Below are 9,364 nucleotides of genomic sequence, written 5' to 3'. Positions count from 1 at the left end.
AAAAGTCCCAAAATTTGAAGGAATCTTGTTATGAATAAAACTTCCCAGTCTGCACAAGTTAATAACCACAATGCTCAAAATCTGATGACTTACCCACCAGGGATGTATGTATCTGAGATCTGGTCATTTTAGTCCCCAAAGATGAGATTAACTAGTTTCAGACATCACCTTGATAGTGTTCCTTGCTATTGAGTAAGCTCCTACTCATGATGACTGTGTATTCAACAGAACAAATTTTGCCTGGTCCTGTCCCACCCTCCTATTCATTGGAATGCTTGAACCCACATTGTAGTCCCTGGTTATTTTCAATGCCCTCCTTCCCGGAGGGCTCATCTTCTAATATGATATTGGGCAGTAGTCTATTGTGATCCATAGGGTTTTCCCTGATATTTTGGAAGTCAATCACATTACCTTTATTTTTAGTCTATCTTAGTCTAAAAGCTCACCTGACATTTGTGATATTTGTAATTCCAATAGTATAACTTCCAATATTGTAGCAACACACATGTTGCCACAGGATCACAAATTGATGGATAGTGGTGAGAACACATTAAAAGGCTGCATGTCTCTTTAAGTTACTAGGAGGAAATCAGATCCTGGAAATCGAAACCATTTTGATGAATGTCAAAGACTTTACAAGGTGAAGAGCTCCCAAGATGGAAGCTCATAGCTGATAGCTAGATGAATGACATTCCCAAATGAATGAAAATGACACTCCCAGGATATAAGAAGACATAAACAAGTGACCATGTCTCAAATCAGATGATGAGAAGGGCACCTGACAGCCATGTAACTAAACTTCCCTCTTTTCTTCCTAACATGAATGACAATAGTTTCTTTACCAGTAAATTTCTACCCAAACTTCAATCTTCTGGATAAAAATTACTAAGATACTTAGTCCTTGTTTATGGCCACCTTTAAGTAATATTCAATCCAGAACTGACCCTATCTTCCTAAAGTCCTTCTAAGAATAATCAAGCAAAAGCCCAAATATGATAATAAGCTCATCCTAGCGCTTACCATGAAACCCCACAATTGCTCTATAGCACATTATTATTTGCAACATGATCCCATTAAAAAAATTGACACATTCATGGTCACCTTTGGTTGGTGGGCTTAATGGATACCATGGGCATTTGATGCTTTAGGGAAGTCCAACATTGATTTCCACATCCAAAAACTACCTTAACTATCTTTGGGGAATTCACTCTTCCAATGGATAACAGTCTAGGCAGACTGTAATCTGGGACTCCTCTGATTAAAGGTCTGGAACTTAGCTTAGAAAATTAAGTAGTCCTCCCTGGCATTTGAAAACTGAGTGAGAGAACCAGAAACCAGTGGTGGTGTCCAGACCAGACTGAACCTACTGTGAGACCATTCATGGGATCTAAGTCTTGGTCTTAAGGCCTGCCCATGTGTAGCCTAGATCCTTAGCTTTCCCATCAGTGCCGATTAGTAACACTAATTGTGGCAGGGTTGTTTTCTCTCTTGCTTGATCAGGAGAGAGCAATGACAGGCACACCACTCTCATCTAACCAGTAGTATTCCCTTGCCCAGCTAACTGGAGGAACCTCTTCTGCATGAAATCTGGAGATGGAAAAGCTGGTGTGGTGCCAGTCAGGACTATGGAGTAGTTGCTTTCACTTTTGGAAGAGAGATGGCTGTGGAATCTTAGCATAACCTGTGAAATACACTCCTTAGTTCACTGACAACCTCCAATCATTAAGATGGCCTCAGACCCACCCAGAAAAGTGGGTAGCTGATTATCAGGCACCAGGTCCTGGCCATTCAGAAACAACAACTCTCATTTGTAAATGAATGCCTTGATGTTGTGACTTATACCACAATTGAGTTTGTTAACATGCCTCTGAACAAAATGTGAGCTGAGCTTCTTTTTTTTTAAACTCCTCTGTCTTATTCAGTTATTGTTTTCCTGCAATAATGTTGTGTTGTCATGTTTTCTTTCACTTCTACCAGCAATAACTTCCTCATTGTGGAAATGTGGAGAAGAATACAGATGATGATGGACACAGAAGGACAAACCAGAAGGGAAAATTACAAGGAGACCAATCAAAGCAGAGAAAGAGCATGAGCAAATGCATACAACAGGAAAACACATGGCAGGTATAAAATAAACCATCACGAACCTTAGAGAAATAAAGAGAATAATAGAATTAACATTTTAAAAATAAAGTCTAAATATATTGAAGAATCTTGATCAAAAGAGAGGAAAATGCAGGCCAGAATTTCAAGTATTCACAGAATTCAGACTTTCTAGAGCCACCAAGACTGGATGAACCCTTGAAACTATTTCCAGAGAAAAATGTTTAAACATTAAACCATCTTCACAGGGGAGGATAGGAGGAAATGGGGGGGCTAACAACAATGAGTATAAGAAGAAAGGTTCTGAAATAGATTGTGGGGATGATTGCACAAATCTTAATATGACTGAATGATTAAATTGTATGGGACATGAAGTATATGCCAATACAATTATTTAAAATAAAGGAATACAGAACCTAACTGAACAGTTTTCTACCAGTTGGTCCTCCCCATAGGTAGGACATACCTATTAGGGGAAATCCTCTCAGCCTGAGCTGTCAGATAGGGTAGTCACTGGTCACTTGGACTATTTAAACTAATTAAATTGAAATAAAATTACAAATCTAGTTCCTTGGCCACACTAGACACATTTCAAGTGTTCAATAACAACCTAAGACTAGTGGCTACTGTATTAGACAGTGTAGATGACAGAACATAGATTTTGTAACAGTGAACTTTATGTGTCAACTTACTGTTTTTCCCCAACAATTTCATTGGCACGTAATTTACATATCATATAATTGAATAGTTCAATTGCTCAGTCACATCAAGGGCAATTGTACAATCACCACCACCTCTATCTTAGAGCAATGCTTGCCCCCATGGTTGAATCACCTGTAAAATGAGTTGTGTAATCACAAGCAGTTCTAGTGTTCCCTCCCGCCTTTATTATTTACTCCAAAAATCCCTTTTCATTCCCTATGGCCCATCCCTCACCCCTGAGTTCCCTAAAGCACTTTGTATCAGTTAGTGTCATTATACTTCCTGTGCTTCACAGCTGGGAAACCCTACAGAAAACAATGGAGGGAAAATTGCACTAAGTTGGTAAGGATAAGTTCCTATTAGTATAAAAACAAAAATACAAATATTGTGTCAGAGGGAGAAGACCCCCATCAGCATTCAAAAAGCCAGGGAAGAAATCTCTGTGATGGAACTACTAAGAGATGTTTGCACCCAGTACAAATTCAGGTGATGTCTATAGGGAGTGCGACTGGCCAACTATCGAGTTTGATCCAGCATAATCAAGATTACAATAGTTTCTGCCTATTAGGAGGGCTCTTGTCTTTAAAGGGCTATAACAAATCTGCCAGCATCTTGCTCTGACTATATACTTTATAGATGAATTTTGGGCTCCCACTGTGCTCCATAGCCTTCAACAAATTGGGTAGTTTTAATTTTACCTCTGCTACTGTTCTCTTCACCATGTTTGAATTTTGTAATTGTCATCTTTGGATCACACAAGCTGGTGCACTTCTTTTGTGTGGACTTCTTTGATTGCTCACTTAGACGGCTGCTTGTTTGAACACAAGCCTTTAAGACTCTGGACACTATTTCAATTGGTAGCTGGGCACCATCTACTTTCTTCTCCACACTTTGTGTAGCACCCTTATCTTCAGTGATCATATCATGAAGGTGAGCATGGAGCAGGGCCATGTTGTAAGAACTAATTGTTCTTAAGTTGGAGCTAGGATTTAGTGACAGCGCAGAACTCGTTCCTGGCTCTATTTTTTTTTAATTTACTTTAACATGGTAATTCATACATTTGTCATATCATTCCATAATTCAATCATATCAAACATAATCATACAATTGCTTCTATAATCAGTCTCCAAACATACTTTTCCTTCCTGGGCTTCTTGGTGTCATTTCCTTCTTATCTCCCCCACCCCGCTATATCACCCCTCTCCCCAACCTCTTGTGTTTTGTTTCCCTATAGGCTCAACATCCCTGGGTTTCATTTACCAAAACACAGAGAAACAAACAACACTATTTCCAGAAGGTGACCACCAGTGGCAGTGCACCTCTGAGGTACATCTTATATACACCCATAAGCAAAATATAACAGAATGGCTACCACAAGGTTGCCAGAATAGTATCCCTCTTAATATGGCATACAGGGTGTAGATGTAGCAAGATCTGTTTGTCCACCAACTGACAGTGCACCACTCTTGGTGTACTGTTTCCTCAAACACCATGTGTTCTCCGACTGATGTCCTCAGGCTACCAGTGTGTCTGGGGTAGAATCCAGTTCACCCAGTGAGGTTCTCAGATGGGGTCTCACCGATGCAGCTTCTAAAGCATGCCATGTGCCCTGAAGATTCAGGATTGGGCATCCCAGTATTCTACTGCCTCTGGCCTGGGTTCTTGCTTCACACCCAGATTCCCTACGTCAGTTTTGCCTACCCACTGCACAACATGCCACTAAAGACCCTCCCTCCCTACTATTCCCAAGAGCATCCTCAGTCCCTCCTCCCCACATATGGAGGTCATTCCTCACCCCCCTCACTCCAACAGACATACACCTGTGTTCCCCCACAAACTTGACCACTCCCTCCCCCGCTTCCACGTGGCCCCTCCCATCAGTAAATCTCATCCCTCTGACAGGGTCATCTCCCTCTCCAAGGGACCTCACCCCAGATCCACATGGCTACCACTCAGCAGAGAGCATCCCCACCCCACCCGCATCCATTAGATCCCAGCTGCCATGAGGTGCCCTTCGGCCAAGTGCCCTACACTGTACTTATGGAGTGGATGATGTGTGGGTCCTTGGCACTGGTTCAACTCTTTACCAGGCTGTCTGGTCCCTGATCAGAAGACCAGATGGCCCACAAGCTTGAGCTTGTGTCCATTCTGCTGCTTGCTCCTACCATGGTGGACTCATACAGTATTTGTCCTTTTGTGCTTGACTAAATTCACTCAGCACAGTGTCTTCCAGACCCCTCCACAAGTTGAGGTATCTCATGGTTTCATCAGTATTTTTTAGGGACAAGTAACATTCCGTTGTGTGTATGCACCAGAGGTTTTTTATCCACTATTCTATTGATGGGAATTTAGGCTGTTTCCATCTTCTTGCTACTATGAACTGTGCTGTGATGAACACATGTCTGTTTCTTATTTGGGGGGTATTTGCCCAGTAATGGTATTGTGGGTCCATACGGCAGTTCAATTGCCATCTTTTGTGGTATCTCCATATCACCTTCCACAGTGGCTGTATGTATTTACAGCAGTGAATAAGAGTTCCTATCTCACCCCTCTCCAACATTTGTTGTTCTCAGGTTGTTGTTTTTTTAAACTGGACTACAATAATGGGCATTCGATGGTATCTCATCATTATTTTGATTTGTATTTTCTGGATGGCTAATGACAAGGAGCATTTACTCATGTGTTTCTTAGCCATTCAAGTGCCATCCTCTGTGAATCTTCCACTCAGTTCTTTTGCCCACCTTCTCAGAGAGCTATTAGATTTTTTTCTTGTTGTAAACTTGTAAAATTCCATAGATTTTTTAGTAGTTAGTCCTTTGTCTGTTATTCATTACCAAACATCTTTCCCAGTCTGTGGGCTCTCTTTTTAATCTTTTAATAAAGTCTCTCAATGGACACACGTGTTTTAGTTTTAAGGTACCAGTCATCTATTTTATCTTCCATAGAGTGTGTTTCGCTTATTAATTCTGGTAGCTGATGTATTCCCGGCACCACGGCTCCTAACTTTGTCCCAATTTTCTCACTGATGATCCTGCTAACGTTGGGTTTTACGTTTAGGTCTTTGATCCACCTTGAGTTTGGCTGTGTGCATGAAGGGAGATATGGGTTTTGTTTCATTCTTTTGCATGTGGATATCCAGCGAGGGCATCTGCTCCCATTTATTACTTTGGGGAGCCTTTGTCAAGAATCAGTTGTCTGTATGCTGGGTGTTCTGTCCTGATCCATGGGTCCATCTATCTGCCATTATACCAGTACCAGGCTGTTTTGACAACTATAGCTGTATAGTAGGGTTTTTTAAAAAGGAACATTTTTTTTTTGTTTTTGGTTAGCAGTTTGTTTTTTTGTTTTGTTTTTAAAATAAATCATTTTATTGGAGGATCTTAAAGCTCTTATAACAACCCATACACCAATTGTATCAAGAACATTTGTACATATGTTGCCATCATCATTTCTAAAACATTTTCTTTCTACTTCAGCCCTTGGTATCAGCTCCTCTTCCACCCGCCTTGCTCCCCCACCCTCAGAAACCCTTGATAATTTATCAATTATTTTTTATTTCCATATTTTACACCATCTGCTGTCTGCCTTCACCCATGTTTCTGTTGTTCATCTCCTGGTGTGGGGGGATGGTGTACGTCGATCATTGTGATCAGTTCTTCTTTTCTCCCCCTTCTCCCCCACCTTCCCCTACCCTCATGGTATCACTACTCTCATTATTTGTCCTGAGGGTTTATATGCCTTAGATTCTGTGTGTTGCAAGTTATTATCTGTACCAGTGTGCATGCTCTGGTCTAGTCAGATTTGTAAGATAGAACTAGTGTCATGATAGTTGGGGGGGAGAAAGCATTAAAGAACTAGAGGAATGTTGTGTGTTTCGTCAGTGCTATACTGCACCCTGGCTGATTCATCCCTTCCTTGTGACCCTTCCCTGGGGATTGTTTATCCTGCCTATCTTATATAGATAGACATGCAAAAAAAAAAAAAAATCAATAACAACAAAATATAGCCTATGCATAGTTCCAGGTCTGTCTGCTGACCATTAAGAATGTTTTCTGATCAGGTATGATGCCGTGCCAAGTCCTGCCCCCAAATAGAATCCAAAGTCTATTTTCAGAATTCCTCAGGGATTTTGTTGCCTTGCCCCACCTTGCTGCTCTGTTGCGCTTCCTTCGTGTTACACCATGCTGTGGGGGGAATCAGACTGGGCACAATTCCCACACTATGTCTCTGGTGCTTCCCTCCCCCATCCCTCCCCCAGACCTGTGGGTCAGTAAAGGATGCTGTTTCTCATGATGAGGCCTATCCTAAAGTTCCTCAAGTGGGAATGTCGTCCTTGAAGCTTGGTGGGTCAGGAAGCTGTTTCTCCCCCCGCCCCCCTCCGTTGTAGTTTGCTCCCATGTGGTCTGGGCAGATATGCCCACTTTCCCCAGGCTGTATCTGCAGTGTTGTCCTCCATAGTGCATTTCTCTGGGGAGCACTCAACGTAGCTAGGATAGGGACTGGCCTAGTCTAGTAGGTTTTGAGGTCAAATAGAGCAAGACCACCTACTTTGTTCTTTTTGAGGATTTATTTTGCCTATCCTGGGCTTCTTCCCTTTCCCTATGAAGTTGGTAATCCTTTTTTTCCATTTCTTTGAAGATCATTCTTGGATCAGGATTGCATTGAATCTATATAGTGCTTTAGGCAATATTGACATTTTCACAATATTGAGTCTTTCAATCCACAACATGGGATGTTCCTCCATTTGTGTAGATTCCCTACTGGTTTCTTGTAGTAATGTTATGTAGTTTTCTTCATACAGGTCTTTAGGGATTTTTTGGTAAGTTTTATTCCTAAGTATTTCACCTTCTGCATGGCTATTGTGAATTGGTATCATTTCCTTGATATCTTTTTCAGTCTTCCCGTCACTGGTATAGAAGAACACAACTGACTTCTGCTTGTCAATCTTGCATCCTGCTACAAACCAAACTCCTCTATTGTTTCCAATAATCCTGTTGTGGACACCCTGGGATTCTCGATATATAAAATCAGATCATCTGCAAATAGCGAAAGTTTCACTTCTTCTTTACCCAAGTGTACGCCCTTGCTCTCTTCCCATAGTCTTATGGTACTGGCTAGGGCTTCCAGCGCAATGTTGAATAAAAGGGGGATTGGGACATCTTTGTCAGGTTCCCTGTTTCAGTGGAAATGTTTTCAGCTTTTCTCCATTGAGTGTAATATTGGCTATTGGGTTTTCGTATATGGTTTTTATTGTATTGAGAATTTTCCCTTCCAATCCTATCTTTTTTGAGAGTTTTATTAGGAATGGTTCTTGGATATCATCAAATGCTTTTTCTGCATCAATTGATATAATCATGTGGGTTTTGCCATTTTTCTTGTTAATATGGTGGATTACATTAATTGTTTTTTGAATGCAGAACCATTTCTGCATCCCTGGTATGAATCCCACATGGTCATGATGGGGTTTTTCGTTTGTTTGTTTGTTTGTTTTTATATGGTGTTGGATTCTATTGGCCACGATTTTGTTGAGGATTTTTGCATCTATGTTCATGAGAGATATTGGTCTGTAGTTCTCTATCCTTGTGGGGTCCTTGCCTGATTTTGGTATCAGGTTATGCTGGCTTCAAAGAATGAATTTGGGAGTTTGCTATCCCTTTCTATGTTCTGGAAGAGTGTGTGAAGGATTGGTGTCAGCCCTTCTCTAAACGTTTGGTAGAATTCTCCTGTGAATCCCTCTAGACCAGCGCTTTTTTTAGCTTGGAGTTTCTTGATGACCTAGTCTATTTTTCTTTTGCTATGGGTCTGTTCAAGTTCTTAATGTCCATCTTTGATAATTTAGGGAGTGTTTTACTAGGTATTTGTCCATGTCCTCCAAGTTATTGAATTTGTTAGCATATAGTCTTTCATAATACTGTGTTATTAATCTTTTATATTTTATTTGGGTCTGTTGTGACTTCTGTTTCATCCTTAATTCTTGATACGGACATCTGTTCCTTCTTTTCCTTTGTTAAGTTTGCTAGTAGTGAGTCCATTTTCTTAATCCTTTCAAAGAGCCAACTTATTGTTTTGCTCATTTTTCCCATTGTTCTTCTTTTTCCATTTCATTTATTTCTGCTCCTATTTTTATAATTTCTTTTCTTCTGCTGTTGGAGGGATTCTGCTGTTGCCTCTGTTCTAATTGCTGGAGGTGCTGTGTTAAGGAGGAGACTGAGATTCTATCCTCCTTTTACATGTGTGCATTTGCAATTAAGTAGCCGCTGATAACCACTCTTGCTGCATCCCATAGGTCTTGGTATGTTGCATTCCTAGAAACTAATCTTGTTAGTTTCTAAGAATTTCCTAATCTCCTCTCTTATTTGCTCTATTACAAATTCCTTTTTGAGAAGTAAATTGTTGAGTCTCCAAGTTATTGTCTTTATTTGTCTATTCTTTCTATTGTTGATTTCCAGTTTAATGACACTGTGGTCCGAGAAGATGGATTAAATGAGCTCTGTGTATTTGAATTTTCTCAAGCTTGCTTTATGTCCAAGCTAGAGTATGAGCCTTGGAGAAATATATA

General features: G+C 40.6%; 1 protein-coding gene across 1 annotated transcript in view; it reads right to left on the bottom strand.

Moving 5' to 3' along the window:
• The window catches only part of LOC101648213 (fructose-1,6-bisphosphatase isozyme 2), a 99,959-nt gene that overhangs the window by 60,732 nt on the left and 29,863 nt on the right, over positions 1 to 9,364 (bottom strand). The window lies entirely within an intron of this gene.

The sequence above is a fragment of the Echinops telfairi genome, unplaced genomic scaffold, assembly GCF_000313985.2.
Source record: "Echinops telfairi isolate 266 unplaced genomic scaffold, ASM31398v2 ScPeMD7_27;HRSCAF=92, whole genome shotgun sequence".
NCBI classification, from domain to species: Eukaryota; Metazoa; Chordata; class Mammalia; order Afrosoricida; family Tenrecidae; genus Echinops; species Echinops telfairi.
The sequence above is the reverse complement of the archived record's forward strand: the minus strand, read 5'-3'. Positions and strand labels throughout refer to the sequence as shown.